Source organism: Phyllobates terribilis, unplaced genomic scaffold (genome assembly GCF_046119375.1).
Source record: "Phyllobates terribilis strain yellow unplaced genomic scaffold, ASM4611937v1 Scaffold_142__1_contigs__length_4687701, whole genome shotgun sequence".
In the NCBI taxonomy this organism is placed as follows: Eukaryota; Metazoa; Chordata; class Amphibia; order Anura; family Dendrobatidae; genus Phyllobates; species Phyllobates terribilis.
The window spans coordinates 2130884-2145776 of NW_027362902.1; the positions used below are offsets into that span (position 1 = coordinate 2130884).

At 45.0% G+C, this 14893-nt stretch overlaps 11 non-coding genes across 11 annotated transcripts; all 11 read left to right on the forward strand.

Annotated features, from left to right (window-relative positions):
* Positions 1 to 853: 853 nt before the first annotated feature.
* On the forward strand, positions 854 to 1044 carry LOC141206866 (U2 spliceosomal RNA). Its single transcript, XR_012277404.1, has one exon. It is a non-coding gene; the product is annotated as a U2 spliceosomal RNA (small nuclear RNA).
* Positions 1045 to 2159: 1115 nt separating this feature from the next.
* On the forward strand, positions 2160 to 2350 carry LOC141206867 (U2 spliceosomal RNA). Its single transcript, XR_012277405.1, has one exon. It is a non-coding gene; the product is annotated as a U2 spliceosomal RNA (small nuclear RNA).
* Positions 2351 to 3465: 1115 nt separating this feature from the next.
* On the forward strand, positions 3466 to 3656 carry LOC141206868 (U2 spliceosomal RNA). The gene has a single exon (XR_012277406.1). It is a non-coding gene; the product is annotated as a U2 spliceosomal RNA (small nuclear RNA).
* A 1115-nt stretch (positions 3657 to 4771) lies between these two features.
* Positions 4772 to 4962, forward strand: LOC141206869 (U2 spliceosomal RNA). The gene has a single exon (XR_012277407.1). It is a non-coding gene; the product is annotated as a U2 spliceosomal RNA (small nuclear RNA).
* Positions 4963 to 6078: 1116 nt separating this feature from the next.
* LOC141206870 (U2 spliceosomal RNA) lies at positions 6079 to 6269 on the forward strand. The gene has a single exon (XR_012277408.1). It is a non-coding gene; the product is annotated as a U2 spliceosomal RNA (small nuclear RNA).
* A 1114-nt stretch (positions 6270 to 7383) lies between these two features.
* On the forward strand, positions 7384 to 7574 carry LOC141205979 (U2 spliceosomal RNA). Its single transcript, XR_012276648.1, has one exon. It is a non-coding gene; the product is annotated as a U2 spliceosomal RNA (small nuclear RNA).
* A 1115-nt stretch (positions 7575 to 8689) lies between these two features.
* Positions 8690 to 8880, forward strand: LOC141206871 (U2 spliceosomal RNA). Its single transcript, XR_012277409.1, has one exon. It is a non-coding gene; the product is annotated as a U2 spliceosomal RNA (small nuclear RNA).
* Positions 8881 to 9995: 1115 nt separating this feature from the next.
* LOC141206872 (U2 spliceosomal RNA) lies at positions 9996 to 10186 on the forward strand. The gene has a single exon (XR_012277410.1). It is a non-coding gene; the product is annotated as a U2 spliceosomal RNA (small nuclear RNA).
* A 1115-nt stretch (positions 10187 to 11301) lies between these two features.
* Positions 11302 to 11492, forward strand: LOC141205981 (U2 spliceosomal RNA). Its single transcript, XR_012276650.1, has one exon. It is a non-coding gene; the product is annotated as a U2 spliceosomal RNA (small nuclear RNA).
* Positions 11493 to 12607: 1115 nt separating this feature from the next.
* On the forward strand, positions 12608 to 12798 carry LOC141206873 (U2 spliceosomal RNA). The gene has a single exon (XR_012277411.1). It is a non-coding gene; the product is annotated as a U2 spliceosomal RNA (small nuclear RNA).
* A 1115-nt stretch (positions 12799 to 13913) lies between these two features.
* Positions 13914 to 14104, forward strand: LOC141206874 (U2 spliceosomal RNA). The gene has a single exon (XR_012277412.1). It is a non-coding gene; the product is annotated as a U2 spliceosomal RNA (small nuclear RNA).
* Positions 14105 to 14893: the final 789 nt, after the last annotated feature.

Genomic DNA, 14893 nt, shown 5'->3' on the forward strand with positions numbered 1-14893 from the left:
TAGGCAAGCATTTTGGAGCTTTCACCTAAATAACTACAGGTGGTGAGATAAGCTGCACAATATAATTGAATTTTCAGTATATTGTTGCACACACACCATCTATTTAGCAAATGCCCTTGTTATCAACAGCAGCCTTTTAAACTCACCTGAGCTAACAGGTATGTGCGCTGGTTACTCTGCTGCGCTTAAAATTTCTTTTTTGGTTTGCTACAATGCCTTTTCTGAAACGTTGTCTCCTTCTGCTGGAACACTGACTTCTTTCATTTAATGCCTGCAGACTATAAAAGAGAACCCAACCCAAAAAGTTTGGTTGATTAGTCTGTGGCATTCTGTTAAACTGTTGCTTATGGCGGTCTCTGTGAGCTTCTCAGCGACATTCAGCCAGCCAGGTATCCTGCCTGCAGTAGATGGAATGTGGCAATGGAACGCTGGCTGCGCGTGTCATAATAGGCTCTGAGCCTTTATATACCTGTGCACAGCAGCAGCCACCTTCAGTCTGCTGCTGGACAGCCAGCAGCAGCAGCAGCAGGAGAGGTATGTAATCAGGAGCCCTCCTGCTAAGGGTAGACAGCTGCTCGTTCCACCCCACCCCCCGCCTTAATTGGTTCTCCTCCCTTCCAACGGTGTTGAGGCGGGTGGGAACAGCAGGGGGTGAAGGTGCTGTGTTTAAAGAGGTGGAGTTATGCAGATCTAAAACGCGTGGATTGCAGCAGCAGCAAGCCGAAAAGTGCAGGCATGTAAGGGATCTAGAGGTTGACAACATGTCTTCTTAACGGGAGTCCAGGAGCTCATCTCCACAAATGGACTTTTCAGGATCCTTGGGTGGCTCCGTAGTTTGAAACCAATTCTGGTTATCGCTTCTCGGCCTTTTGGCTAAGATCAAGTGTAGTATCTGTTCTTATCAGTTTAATATCTGATACGTCCCCTATCTGGGGACCATATATTAAATGGATTTTTAGAACAGGGAGATGGAAAAAGAGCTTGCTCTGTCCACTCCACGCATTGACCTGGTATTGCAGTATCTCCAGGACCGGTGCACCCCTTCTTTAATGCAGTTTCTAAATTCAGAAAGAATTGAATTCAATGTTTTTTGTTCATTTTGCTTGTTTGTCGGATTTGGGGATGGACTCTTTGGCTTTGCTTTTCTTCTCCTCATTGGATTTTTCATGTTCAAAGTTGCAGAAGCCAGATTACAAGCTCATTTTGGTTCAACTTCAGCAACTGTGCATTGCATTGCCATGTAATGTGATGCAATGCTATCTTTCTAGCTCTCCCTTTTTACTTCCTTTTGGATAAACAGACATATTAGGCAAGCATTTTGGAGCTTTCACCTAAATAACTACAGGTGGTGAGATAAGCTGCACAATATAATTGACCTTTCAGTATATTGTTGCACACACACCATCTATTTAGCAAATGCCCTTGTTATCAACAGCAGCCTTTTAAACTCACCTGAGCTAACAGGTATGTGCGCTGGTTACTCTGCTGCGCTTAAAATTTCTTTTTTGGTTTGCTACAATGCCTTTTCTGAAATGTTGTCTCCTTCTGCTGGAACACTGACTTCTTTCATTTAATGCCTGCAGACTATAAAAGAGAACCCAACCAAAAAAGTTTGGTTGATTAGTCTGTGGCATTCTGTTAAACTGTTGCTTATGGCGGTCTCTGTGAGCTTCTCAGCGACATTCAGCCAGCCAGGTATCCTGCCTGCAGTAGATGGAATGTGGCAATGGAACGCTGGCTGCGCGTGTCATAATAGGCTCTGAGCCTTTATATACCTGTGCACAGCAGCAGCCACCTTCAGTCTGCTGCTGGACAGCCAGCAGCAGCAGCAGCAGGAGAGGTATGTAATCAGGAGCCCTCCTGCTAAGGGTAGACAGCTGCTCGTTCCACCCCACCCCCCGCCTTAATTGGTTCTCCTCCCTTCCAACGGTGTTGAGGCGGGTGGGAACAGCAGGGGGTGAAGGTGCTGTGTTTAAAGAGGTGGAGTTATGCAGATCTAAAACGCGTGGATTGCAGCAGCAGCAAGCCGAAAAGTGCAGGCATGTAAGGGATCTAGAGGTTGACAACATGTCTTCTTAACGGGAGTCCAGGAGCTCATCTCCACAAATGGACTTTTCAGGATCCTTGGGTGGCTCCGTAGTTTGAAACCAATTCTGGTTATCGCTTCTCGGCCTTTTGGCTAAGATCAAGTGTAGTATCTGTTCTTATCAGTTTAATATCTGATACGTCCCCTATCTGGGGACCATATATTAAATGGATTTTTAGAACAGGGAGATGGAAAAAGAGCTTGCTCTGTCCACTCCACGCATTGACCTGGTATTGCAGTATCTCCAGGACCGGTGCACCCCTTCTTTAATGCAGTTTCTAAAATCAGAAAGAATTGAATTCAATGTTTTTTGTTCATTTTGCTTGTTTGTCGGATTTGGGGATGGACTCTTTGGCTTTGCTTTTCTTCTCCTCATTGGATTTTTCATGTTCAAAGTTGCAGAAGCCAGATTACAAGCTCATTTTGGTTCAACTTCAGCAACTGTGCATTGCATTGCCATGTAATGTGATGCAATGCTATCTTTCTAGCTCTCCCTTTTTACTTCCTTTTGGATAAACAGACATATTAGGCAAGCATTTTGGAGCTTTCACCTAAATAACTACAGGTGGTGAGATAAGCTGCACAATATAATTGAATTTTCAGTATATTGTTGCACACACACCATCTATTTAGCAAATGCCCTTGTTATCAACAGCAGCCTTTTAAACTCACTTGAGCTAACAGGTATGTGCGCTGGTTACTCTGCTGCGCTTAAAATTTCTTTTTTGGTTTGCTACAATGCCTTTTCTGAAACGTTGTCTCCTTCTGCTGGAACACTGACTTCTTTCATTTAATGCCTGCAGACTATAAAAGAGAACCCAACCCAAAAAGTTTGGTTGATTAGTCTGTGGCATTCTGTTAAACTGTTGCTTATGGCGGTCTCTGTGAGCTTCTCAGCGACATTCAGCCAGCCAGGTATCCTGCCTGCAGTAGATGGAATGTGGCAATGGAACGCTGGCTGCGCGTGTCATAATAGGCTCTGAGCCTTTATATACCTGTGCACAGCAGCAGCCACCTTCAGTCTGCTGCTGGACAGCCAGCAGCAGCAGCAGCAGGAGAGGTATGTAATCAGGAGCCCTCCTGCTAAGGGTAGACAGCTGCTCGTTCCACCCCACCCCCCGCCTTAATTGGTTCTCCTCCCTTCCAACGGTGTTGAGGCGGGTGGGAACAGCAGGGGGTGAAGGTGCTGTGTTTAAAGAGGTGGAGTTATGCAGATCTAAAACGCGTGGATTGCAGCAGCAGCAAGCCGAAAAGTGCAGGCATGTAAGGGATCTAGAGGTTGACAACATGTCTTCTTAACGGGAGTCCAGGAGCTCATCTCCACAAATGGACTTTTCAGGATCCTTGGGTGGCTCCGTAGTTTGAAACCAATTCTGGTTATCGCTTCTCGGCCTTTTGGCTAAGATCAAGTGTAGTATCTGTTCTTATCAGTTTAATATCTGATACGTCCCCTATCTGGGGACCATATATTAAATGGATTTTTAGAACAGGGAGATGGAAAAAGAGCTTGCTCTGTCCACTCCACGCATTGACCTGGTATTGCAGTATCTCCAGGACCGGTGCACCCCTTCTTTAATGCAGTTTCTAAAATCAGAAAGAATTGAATTCAATGTTTTTTGTTCATTTTGCTTGTTTGTCGGATTTGGGGATGGACTCTTTGGCTTTGCTTTTCTTCTCCTCATTGGATTTTTCATGTTCAAAGTTGCAGAAGCCAGATTACAAGCTCATTTTGGATCAACTTCAGCAACTGTGCATTGCATTGCCATGTAATGTGATGCAATGCTATCTTTCTAGCTCTCCCTTTTTACTTCCTTTTGGATAAACAGACATATTAGGCAAGCATTTTGGAGCTTTCACCTAAATAACTACAGGTGGTGAGATAAGCTGCACAATATAATTGACCTTTCAGTATATTGTTGCACACACACCATCTATTTAGCAAATGCCCTTGTTATCAACAGCAGCCTTTTAAACTCACCTGAGCTAACAGGTATGTGCGCTGGTTACTCTGCTGCGCTTAAAATTTCTTTTTTGGTTTGCTACAATGCCTTTTCTGAAACGTTGTCTCCTTCTGCTGGAACACTGACTTCTTTCATTTAATGCCTGCAGACTATAAAAGAGAACCCAACCCAAAAAGTTTGGTTGATTAGTCTGTGGCATTCTGTTAAACTGTTGCTTATGGCGGTCTCTGTGAGCTTCTCAGCGACATTCAGCCAGCCAGGTATCCTGCCTGCAGTAGATGGAATGTGGCAATGGAACGCTGGCTGCGCGTGTCATAATAGGCTCTGAGCCTTTATATACCTGTGCACAGCAGCAGCCACCTTCAGTCTGCTGCTGGACAGCCAGCAGCAGCAGCAGCAGGAGAGGTATGTAATCAGGAGCCCTCCTGCTAAGGGTAGACAGCTGCTCGTTCCACCCCACCCCCCGCCTTAATTGGTTCTCCTCCCTTCCAACGGTGTTGAGGCGGGTGGGAACAGCAGGGGGTGAAGGTGCTGTGTTTAAAGAGGTGGAGTTATGCAGATCTAAAACGCGTGGATTGCAGCAGCAGCAAGCCGAAAAGTGCAGGCATGTAAGGGATCTAGAGGTTGACAACATGTCTTCTTAACGGGAGTCCAGGAGCTCATCTCCACAAATGGACTTTTCAGGATCCTTGGGTGGCTCCGTAGTTTGAAACCAATTCTGGTTATCGCTTCTCGGCCTTTTGGCTAAGATCAAGTGTAGTATCTGTTCTTATCAGTTTAATATCTGATACGTCCCCTATCTGGGGACCATATATTAAATGGATTTTTAGAACAGGGAGATGGAAAAAGAGCTTGCTCTGTCCACTCCACGCATTGACCTGGTATTGCAGTATCTCCAGGACCGGTGCACCCCTTCTTTAATGCAGTTTCAAAAATCAGAAAGAATTGAATTCAATGTTTTTTTGTTCATTTTGCTTGTTTGTCGGATTTGGGGATGGACTCTTTGGCTTTGCTTTTCTTCTCCTCATTGGATTTTTCATGTTCAAAGTTGCAGAAGCCAGATTACAAGCTCATTTTGGTTCAACTTCAGCAACTGTGCATTGCATTGCCATGTAATGTGATGCAATGCTATCTTTCTAGCTCTCCCTTTTTACTTCCTTTTGGATAAACAGACATATTAGGCAAGCATTTTGGAGCTTTCACCTAAATAACTACAGGTGGTGAGATAAGCTGCACAATATAATTGACCTTTCAGTATATTGTTGCACACACACCATCTATTTAGCAAATGCCCTTGTTATCAACAGCAGCCTTTTAAACTCACCTGAGCTAACAGGTATGTGCGCTGGTTACTCTGCTGCGCTTAAAATTTCTTTTTTGGTTTGCTACAATGCCTTTTCTGAAACGTTGTCTCCTTCTGCTGGAACACTGACTTCTTTCATTTAATGCCTGCAGACTATAAAAGGGAACCCAACCCAAAAAGTTTGGTTGATTAGTCTGTGGCATTCTGTTAAACTGTTGCTTATGGCGGTCTCTGTGAGCTTCTCAGCGACATTCAGCCAGCCAGGTATCCTGCCTGCAGTAGATGGAATGTGGCAATGGAACGCTGGCTGCGCGTGTCATAATAGGCTCTGAGCCTTTATATACCTGTGCACAGCAGCAGCCACCTTCAGTCTGCTGCTGGACAGCCAGCAGCAGCAGCAGCAGGAGAGGTATGTAATCAGGAGCCCTCCTGCTAAGGGTAGACAGCTGCTCGTTCCACCCCACCCCCCGCCTTAATTGGTTCTCCTCCCTTCCAACGGTGTTGAGGCGGGTGGGAACAGCAGGGGGTGAAGGTGCTGTGTTTAAAGAGGTGGAGTTATGCAGATCTAAAACGCGTGGATTGCAGCAGCAGCAAGCCGAAAAGTGCAGGCATGTAAGGGATCTAGAGGTTGACAACATGTCTTCTTAACGGGAGTCCAGGAGCTCATCTCCACAAATGGACTTTTCAGGATCCTTGGGTGGCTCCGTAGTTTGAAACCAATTCTGGTTATCGCTTCTCGGCCTTTTGGCTAAGATCAAGTGTAGTATCTGTTCTTATCAGTTTAATATCTGATACGTCCCCTATCTGGGGACCATATATTAAATGGATTTTTAGAACAGGGAGATGGAAAAAGAGCTTGCTCTGTCCACTCCACGCATTGACCTGGTATTGCAGTATCTCCAGGACCGGTGCACCCCTTCTTTAATGCAGTTTCTAAAATCAGAAAGAATTGAATTCAATGTTTTTTGTTCATTTTGCTTGTTTGTCGGATTTGGGGATGGACTCTTTGGCTTTGCTTTTCTTCTCCTCATTGGATTTTTCATGTTCAAAGTTGCAGAAGCCAGATTACAAGCTCATTTTGGTTCAACTTCAGCAACTGTGCATTGCATTGCCATGTAATGTGATGCAATGCTATCTTTCTAGCTCTCCCTTTTTACTTCCTTTTGGATAAACAGACATATTAGGCAAGCATTTTGGAGCTTTCACCTAAATAACTACAGGTGGTGAGATAAGCTGCACAATATAATTGACCTTTCAGTATATTGTTGCACACACACCATCTATTTAGCAAATGCCCTTGTTATCAACAGCAGCCTTTTAAACTCACCTGAGCTAACAGGTATGTGCGCTGGTTACTCTGCTGCGCTTAAAATTTCTTTTTTGGTTTGCTACAATGCCTTTTCTGAAACGTTGTCTCCTTCTGCTGGAACACTGACTTCTTTCATTTAATGCCTGCAGACTACAAAGAGAACCCAACCCAAAAAGTTTGGTTGATTAGTCTGTGGCATTCTGTTAAACTGTTGCTTATGGCGGTCTCTGTGAGCTTCTCAGCGACATTCAGCCAGCCAGGTATCCTGCCTGCAGTAGATGGAATGTGGCAATGGAACGCTGGCTGCGCGTGTCATAATAGGCTCTGAGCCTTTATATACCTGTGCACAGCAGCAGCCACCTTCAGTCTGCTGCTGGACAGCCAGCAGCAGCAGCAGCAGGAGAGGTATGTAATCAGGAGCCCTCCTGCTAAGGGTAGACAGCTGCTCGTTCCACCCCACCCCCCGCCTTAATTGGTTCTCCTCCCTTCCAACGGTGTTGAGGCGGGTGGGAACAGCAGGGGGTGAAGGTGCTGTGTTTAAAGAGGTGGAGTTATGCAGATCTAAAACGCGTGGATTGCAGCAGCAGCAAGCCGAAAAGTGCAGGCATGTAAGGGATCTAGAGGTTGACAACATGTCTTCTTAACGGGAGTCCAGGAGCTCATCTCCACAAATGGACTTTTCAGGATCCTTGGGTGGCTCCGTAGTTTGAAACCAATTCTGGTTATCGCTTCTCGGCCTTTTGGCTAAGATCAAGTGTAGTATCTGTTCTTATCAGTTTAATATCTGATACGTCCCCTATCTGGGGACCATATATTAAATGGATTTTTAGAACAGGGAGATGGAAAAAGAGCTTGCTCTGTCCACTCCACGCATTGACCTGGTATTGCAGTATCTCCAGGACCGGTGCAACCCTTCTTTAATGCAGTTTCTAAAATCAGAAAGAATTGAATTCAATGTTTTTTGTTCATTTTGCTTGTTTGTCGGATTTGGGGATGGACTCTTTGGCTTTGCTTTTCTTCTCCTCATTGGATTTTTCATGTTCAAAGTTGCAGAAGCCAGATTACAAGCTCATTTTGGTTCAACTTCAGCAACTGTGCATTGCATTGCCATGTAATGTGATGCAATGCTATCTTTCTAGCTCTCCCTTTTTACTTCCTTTTGGATAAACAGACATATTAGGCAAGCATTTTGGAGCTTTCACCTAAATAACTACAGGTGGTGAGATAAGCTGCACAATATAATTGACCTTTCAGTATATTGTTGCACACACACCATCTATTTAGCAAATGCCCTTGTTATCAACAGCAGCCTTTTAAACTCACCTGAGCTAACAGGTATGTGCGCTGGTTACTCTGCTGCGCTTAAAATTTCTTTTTTGGTTTGCTACAATGCCTTTTCTGAAACGTTGTCTCCTTCTGCTGGAACACTGACTTCTTTCATTTAATGCCTGCAGACTATAAAAGAGAACCCAACCCAAAAAGTTTGGTTGATTAGTCTGTGGCATTCTGTTAAACTGTTGCTTATGGCGGTCTCTGTGAGCTTCTCAGCGACATTCAGCCAGCCAGGTATCCTGCCTGCAGTAGATGGAATGTGGCAATGGAACGCTGGCTGCGCGTGTCATAATAGGCTCTGAGCCTTTATATACCTGTGCACAGCAGCAGCCACCTTCAGTCTGCTGCTGGACAGCCAGCAGCAGCAGCAGCAGGAGAGGTATGTAATCAGGAGCCCTCCTGCTAAGGGTAGACAGCTGCTCGTTCCACCCCACCCCCCGCCTTAATTGGTTCTCCTCCCTTCCAACGGTGTTGAGGCGGGTGGGAACAGCAGGGGGTGAAGGTGCTGTGTTTAAAGAGGTGGAGTTATGCAGATCTAAAACGCGTGGATTGCAGCAGCAGCAAGCCGAAAAGTGCAGGCATGTAAGGGATCTAGAGGTTGACAACATGTCTTCTTAACGGGAGTCCAGGAGCTCATCTCCACAAATGGACTTTTCAGGATCCTTGGGTGGCTCCGTAGTTTGAAACCAATTCTGGTTATCGCTTCTCGGCCTTTTGGCTAAGATCAAGTGTAGTATCTGTTCTTATCAGTTTAATATCTGATACGTCCCCTATCTGGGGACCATATATTAAATGGATTTTTAGAACAGGGAGATGGAAAAAGAGCTTGCTCTGTCCACTCCACGCATTGACCTGGTATTGCAGTATCTCCAGGACCGGTGCACCCCTTCTTTAATGCAGTTTCAAAAATCAGAAAGAATTGAATTCAATGTTTTTTGTTCATTTTGCTTGTTTGTCGGATTTGGGGATGGACTCTTTGGCTTTGCTTTTCTTCTCCTCATTGGATTTTTCATGTTCAAAGTTGCAGAAGCCAGATTACAAGCTCATTTTGGTTCAACTTCAGCAACTGTGCATTGCATTGCCATGTAATGTGATGCAATGCTATCTTTCTAGCTCTCCCTTTTTACTTCCTTTTGGATAAACAGACATATTAGGCAAGCATTTTGGAGCTTTCACCTAAATAACTACAGGTGGTGAGATAAGCTGCACAATATAATTGACCTTTCAGTATATTGTTGCACACACACCATCTATTTAGCAAATGCCCTTGTTATCAACAGCAGCCTTTTAAACTCACCTGAGCTAACAGGTATGTGCGCTGGTTACTCTGCTGCGCTTAAAATTTCTTTTTTGGTTTGCTACAATGCCTTTTCTGAAACGTTGTCTCCTTCTGCTGGAACACTGACTTCTTTCATTTAATGCCTGCAGACTATAAAAGGGAACCCAACCCAAAAAGTTTGGTTGATTAGTCTGTGGCATTCTGTTAAACTGTTGCTTATGGCGGTCTCTGTGAGCTTCTCAGCGACATTCAGCCAGCCAGGTATCCTGCCTGCAGTAGATGGAATGTGGCAATGGAACGCTGGCTGCGCGTGTCATAATAGGCTCTGAGCCTTTATATACCTGTGCACAGCAGCAGCCACCTTCAGTCTGCTGCTGGACAGCCAGCAGCAGCAGCAGCAGGAGAGGTATGTAATCAGGAGCCCTCCTGCTAAGGGTAGACAGCTGCTCGTTCCACCCCACCCCCCGCCTTAATTGGTTCTCCTCCCTTCCAACGGTGTTGAGGCGGGTGGGAACAGCAGGGGGTGAAGGTGCTGTGTTTAAAGAGGTGGAGTTATGCAGATCTAAAACGCGTGGATTGCAGCAGCAGCAAGCCGAAAAGTGCAGGCATGTAAGGGATCTAGAGGTTGACAACATGTCTTCTTAACGGGAGTCCAGGAGCTCATCTCCACAAATGGACTTTTCAGGATCCTTGGGTGGCTCCGTAGTTTGAAACCAATTCTGGTTATCGCTTCTCGGCCTTTTGGCTAAGATCAAGTGTAGTATCTGTTCTTATCAGTTTAATATCTGATACGTCCCCTATCTGGGGACCATATATTAAATGGATTTTTAGAACAGGGAGATGGAAAAAGAGCTTGCTCTGTCCACTCCACGCATTGACCTGGTATTGCAGTATCTCCAGGACCGGTGCACCCCTTCTTTAATGCAGTTTCTAAAATCAGAAAGAATTGAATTCAATGTTTTTTGTTCATTTTGCTTGTTTGTCGGATTTGGGGATGGACTCTTTGGCTTTGCTTTTCTTCTCCTCATTGGATTTTTCATGTTCAAAGTTGCAGAAGCCAGATTACAAGCTCATTTTGGTTCAACTTCAGCAACTGTGCATTGCATTGCCATGTAATGTGATGCAATGCTATCTTTCTAGCTCTCCCTTTTTACTTCCTTTTGGATAAACAGACATATTAGGCAAGCATTTTGGAGCTTTCACCTAAATAACTACAGGTGGTGAGATAAGCTGCACAATATAATTGACCTTTCAGTATATTGTTGCACACACACCATCTATTTAGCAAATGCCCTTGTTATCAACAGCAGCCTTTTAAACTCACCTGAGCTAACAGGTATGTGCGCTGGTTACTCTGCTGCGCTTAAAATTTCTTTTTTGGTTTGCTACAATGCCTTTTCTGAAACGTTGTCTCCTTCTGCTGGAACACTGACTTCTTTCATTTAATGCCTGCAGACTATAAAAGAGAACCCAACCCAAAAAGTTTGGTTGATTAGTCTGTGGCATTCTGTTAAACTGTTGCTTATGGCGGTCTCTGTGAGCTTCTCAGCGACATTCAGCCAGCCAGGTATCCTGCCTGCAGTAGATGGAATGTGGCAATGGAACGCTGGCTGCGCGTGTCATAATAGGCTCTGAGCCTTTATATACCTGTGCACAGCAGCAGCCACCTTCAGTCTGCTGCTGGACAGCCAGCAGCAGCAGCAGCAGGAGAGGTATGTAATCAGGAGCCCTCCTGCTAAGGGTAGACAGCTGCTCGTTCCACCCCACCCCCCGCCTTAATTGGTTCTCCTCCCTTCCAACGGTGTTGAGGCGGGTGGGAACAGCAGGGGGTGAAGGTGCTGTGTTTAAAGAGGTGGAGTTATGCAGATCTAAAACGCGTGGATTGCAGCAGCAGCAAGCCGAAAAGTGCAGGCATGTAAGGGATCTAGAGGTTGACAACATGTCTTCTTAACGGGAGTCCAGGAGCTCATCTCCACAAATGGACTTTTCAGGATCCTTGGGTGGCTCCGTAGTTTGAAACCAATTCTGGTTATCGCTTCTCGGCCTTTTGGCTAAGATCAAGTGTAGTATCTGTTCTTATCAGTTTAATATCTGATACGTCCCCTATCTGGGGACCATATATTAAATGGATTTTTAGAACAGGGAGATGGAAAAAGAGCTTGCTCTGTCCACTCCACGCATTGACCTGGTATTGCAGTATCTCCAGGACCGGTGCAACCCTTCTTTAATGCAGTTTCTAAAATCAGAAAGAATTGAATTCAATGTTTTTTGTTCATTTTGCTTGTTTGTCGGATTTGGGGATGGACTCTTTGGCTTTGCTTTTCTTCTCCTCATTGGATTTTTCATGTTCAAAGTTGCAGAAGCCAGATTACAAGCTCATTTTGGTTCAACTTCAGCAACTGTGCATTGCATTGCCATGTAATGTGATGCAATGCTATCTTTCTAGCTCTCCCTTTTTACTTCCTTTTGGATAAACAGACATATTAGGCAAGCATTTTGGAGCTTTCACCTAAATAACTACAGGTGGTGAGATAAGCTGCACAATATAATTGACCTTTCAGTATATTGTTGCACACACACCATCTATTTAGCAAATGCCCTTGTTATCAACAGCAGCCTTTTAAACTCACCTGAGCTAACAGGTATGTGCGCTGGTTACTCTGCTGCGCTTAAAATTTCTTTTTTGGTTTGCTACAATGCCTTTTCTGAAACGTTGTCTCCTTCTGCTGGAACACTGACTTCTTTCATTTAATGCCTGCAGACTATAAAAGAGAACCCAACCCAAAAAGTTTGGTTGATTAGTCTGTGGCATTCTGTTAAACTGTTGCTTATGGCGGTCTCTGTGAGCTTCTCAGCGACATTCAGCCAGCCAGGTATCCTGCCTGCAGTAGATGGAATGTGGCAATGGAACGCTGGCTGCGCGTGTCATAATAGGCTCTGAGCCTTTATATACCTGTGCACAGCAGCAGCCACCTTCAGTCTGCTGCTGGACAGCCAGCAGCAGCAGCAGCAGGAGAGGTATGTAATCAGGAGCCCTCCTGCTAAGGGTAGACAGCTGCTCGTTCCACCCCACCCCCCGCCTTAATTGGTTCTCCTCCCTTCCAACGGTGTTGAGGCGGGTGGGAACAGCAGGGGGTGAAGGTGCTGTGTTTAAAGAGGTGGAGTTATGCAGATCTAAAACGCGTGGATTGCAGCAGCAGCAAGCCGAAAAGTGCAGGCATGTAAGGGATCTAGAGGTTGACAACATGTCTTCTTAACGGGAGTCCAGGAGCTCATCTCCACAAATGGACTTTTCAGGATCCTTGGGTGGCTCCGTAGTTTGAAACCAATTCTGGTTATCGCTTCTCGGCCTTTTGGCTAAGATCAAGTGTAGTATCTGTTCTTATCAGTTTAATATCTGATACGTCCCCTATCTGGGGACCATATATTAAATGGATTTTTAGAACAGGGAGATGGAAAAAGAGCTTGCTCTGTCCACTCCACGCATTGACCTGGTATTGCAGTATCTCCAGGACCGGTGCACCCCTTCTTTAATGCAGTTTCTAAAATCAGAAAGAATTGAATTCAATGTTTTTTGTTCATTTTGCTTGTTTGTCGGATTTGGGGATGGACTCTTTGGCTTTGCTTTTCTTCTCCTCATTGGATTTTTCATGTTCAAAGTTGCAGAAGCCAGATTACAAGCTCATTTTGGTTCAACTTCAGCAACTGTGCATTGCATTGCCATGTAATGTGATGCAATGCTATCTTTCTAGCTCTCCCTTTTTACTTCCTTTTGGATAAACAGACATATTAGGCAAGCATTTTGGAGCTTTCACCTAAATAACTACAGGTGGTGAGATAAGCTGCACAATATAATTGACCTTTCAGTATATTGTTGCACACACACCATCTATTTAGCAAATGCCCTTGTTATCAACAGCAGCCTTTTAAACTCACCTGAGCTAACAGGTATGTGCGCTGGTTACTCTGCTGCGCTTAAAATTTCTTTTTTGGTTTGCTACAATGCCTTTTCTGAAACGTTGTCTCCTTCTGCTGGAACACTGACTTCTTTCATTTAATGCCTGCAGACTATAAAAGAGAACCCAACCCAAAAAGTTTGGTTGATTAGTCTGTGGCATTCTGTTAAACTGTTGCTTATGGCGGTCTCTGTGAGCTTCTCAGCGACATTCAGCCAGCCAGGTATCCTGCCTGCAGTAGATGGAATGTGGCAATGGAACGCTGGCTGCGCGTGTCATAATAGGCTCTGAGCCTTTATATACCTGTGCACAGCAGCAGCCACCTTCAGTCTGCTGCTGGACAGCCAGCAGCAGCAGCAGCAGGAGAGGTATGTAATCAGGAGCCCTCCTGCTAAGGGTAGACAGCTGCTCGTTCCACCCCACCCCCCGCCTTAATTGGTTCTCCTCCCTTCCAACGGTGTTGAGGCGGGTGGGAACAGCAGGGGGTGAAGGTGCTGTGTTTAAAGAGGTGGAGTTATGCAGATCTAAAACGCGTGGATTGCAGCAGCAGCAAGCCGAAAAGTGCAGGCATGTAAGGGATCTAGAGGTTGACAACATGTCTTCTTAACGGGAGTCCAGGAGCTCATCTCCACAAATGGACTTTTCAGGATCCTTGGGTGGCTCCGTAGTTTGAAACCAATTCTGGTTATCGCTTCTCGGCCTTTTGGCTAAGATCAAGTGTAGTATCTGTTCTTATCAGTTTAATATCTGATACGTCCCCTATCTGGGGACCATATATTAAATGGATTTTTAGAACAGGGAGATGGAAAAAGAGCTTGCTCTGTCCACTCCACGCATTGACCTGGTATTGCAGTATCTCCAGGACCGGTGCACCCCTTCTTTAATGCAGTTTCTAAAATCAGAAAGAATTGAATTCAATGTTTTTTGTTCATTTTGCTTGTTTGTCGGATTTGGGGATGGACTCTTTGGCTTTGCTTTTCTTCTCCTCATTGGATTTTTCATGTTCAAAGTTGCAGAAGCCAGATTACAAGCTCATTTTGGTTCAACTTCAGCAACTGTGCATTGCATTGCCATGTAATGTGATGCAATGCTATCTTTCTAGCTCTCCCTTTTTACTTCCTTTTGGATAAACAGACATATTAGGCAAGCATTTTGGAGCTTTCACCTAAATAACTACAGGTGGTGAGATAAGCTGCACAATATAATTGACCTTTCAGTATATTGTTGCACACACACCATCTATTTAGCAAATGCCCTTGTTATCAACAGCAGCCTTTTAAACTCACCTGAGCTAACAGGTATGTGCGCTGGTTACTCTGCTGCGCTTAAAATTTCTTTTTTGGTTTGCTACAATGCCTTTTCTGAAACGTTGTCTCCTTCTGCTGGAACACTGACTTCTTTCATTTAATGCCTGCAGACTATAAAAGAGAACCCAACCCAAAAAGTTTGGTTGATTAGTCTGTGGCATTCTGTTAAACTGTTGCTTATGGCGGTCTCTGTGAGCTTCTCAGCGACATTCAGCCAGCCAGGTATCCTGCCTGCAGTAGATGGAATGTGGCAATGGAACGCTGGCTGCGCGTGTCATAATAGGCTCTGAGCCTTTATATACCTGTGCACAGCAGCAGCCACCTTCAGTCTGCTGCTGGACAGCCAGCAGCAGCAGCAGC